The 1632-nt window shown below is 46.2% G+C and overlaps 1 pseudogene; it reads left to right on the plus strand.

Moving 5' to 3' along the window:
• Positions 1 to 480: 480 nt before the first annotated feature.
• On the plus strand, positions 481 to 1152 carry LOC112406788 (high mobility group protein B3 pseudogene; annotated as a pseudogene).
• Positions 1153 to 1632: the final 480 nt, after the last annotated feature.

Here is a 1632-nt window from a genome sequence, read left to right on the forward strand (position 1 = left end):
TTATAGGAGACTGCTTATTAAAGAAAGAGAGACTCAGTCAAATATTATAAATAATTTAACTAGAAATTACTAGTTATAAATACATTTAAGAAAAGATAAAATTGAGAGATTTATTTTTAAAAAATATTGGCACTTAGGAGAGAAGATCAAGATGGTGGAGTAGAAGGATGTGGAACTCACCTCCCCCAACAAACACATCAAAAATACATCTACAGGGCTTCCCTGGTGGCGCAGTGGTTGAGAGTCCGCCTGCCGATGCAGGGGACACGGGTTCGTGCCCTGGTCCGGGAAGGTCCCACATACCGCGGCGCGGCTGGGCCCGTGAGCCATGGCCACTGAGCCTGCATGTCCGGAGCCTGTGCTCCGCAACGGGAAAGGCCACAACAGTGAGAGGCCCGAGTACCGCAAAACAAACAAACAAACAAAAAATACAACTACAGCGGAGCCCGCTGGCCAGTCAGGCGGCTCTCGTGCAGGCAGCTAGTGCCAGGCTGTGGAGCGCTGAGCCGCGCGTCGAGCCCTGCGCTTCCCAGACTAGCGAACAGTACAGTCAAGATGGCTAAAGGTGATCCCAAGAAACCAAAGGGCAAGATGTCTGCTTATGCCTTCTTTGTGAAGACGTGCAGAGAGGAACATAAGAAGAAAAACCCCAAGGTCCCTGTCAATTTTGCAGAATTTTCCAAGAAATGCTCTGAGAGGTGGAAGACAACGTCTGGGAAAGAGAAGTCTAAATTTGATGAAATGGCAAAGGCAGATAAAGTGCACTGTGATCGGGAAATGAAGGATTATGGACCAGCTAAGGTAGGCAAGAAGAAGAAGGACCCAAATGCCCCCAAGAGGCCACCGTCTGGATTTTTCCTGTTCTGTTCTGAATTCCGCCCCAAGACCAAATCTACAAACCCTGGCATCTCTACTGGAGATGTGGCAAAGAAGCTGGGTGAGATGTGGAATAACTTAAGTGACAGCGAGAAGCAGCCATACATCAACAAGGCAGCAAAGTTGAAGGAGAAATATGAGAAGGATGTCGCAGACTGTAAGTCTAAAGGGAAGTCTGATGGCGTCAAGGGTCCTGCTGAAGTTTCCCAGAAAAAGGTGGAAGAGGAAGATGAGGAAGACGAGGACAAAGAAGAGGAGGAGGAAGAGGATGAATAAAAAAAAACCTGTTGACCTGTCTCCTTGTGAATACCTTAGAGTAGGGAGCGCCGGGATTGACACACCTCTTGCCCGAGACGTGTCTGTTACCAGACGTGTCTGGCAATTAGGTTTAATTACTCAGTTGGATCATGATCATATCGTAGTCTCTCAAAGTGCCCTAGCAATTGTCAGTGGTTTACATGAAGTGGCCATGGGTGTCTGGAGCACCCGGAAACTGTATCAAAGTTGTACATATTTCCAAACATTTTTAAAATGGAAAGGCTCTCGTGTTCTTCTCACTCTGTGCACTTTGCTGTTGGTGTAACAAGGCATTTAAAGATGTTTCTGGCATTTTCTTTTTTTTTTTTAATTGGTGAGGTGGTTGTGTTAACTCTTTGGTCATTGGCTAGGAATCCTGAGATCTCAACTGTATATATCTATAGTTTGTAAAAAGAACAAAGCAACCGAGACACACTCTTGACGCTCCTTGCTTGGCGT

This window comes from Neophocaena asiaeorientalis, unplaced genomic scaffold (assembly GCF_003031525.2).
Source record: "Neophocaena asiaeorientalis asiaeorientalis breed wild unplaced genomic scaffold, Neophocaena_asiaeorientalis_V1.1 scaffold93, whole genome shotgun sequence".
Lineage (NCBI taxonomy): Eukaryota > Metazoa > Chordata > Mammalia > Artiodactyla > Phocoenidae > Neophocaena > Neophocaena asiaeorientalis.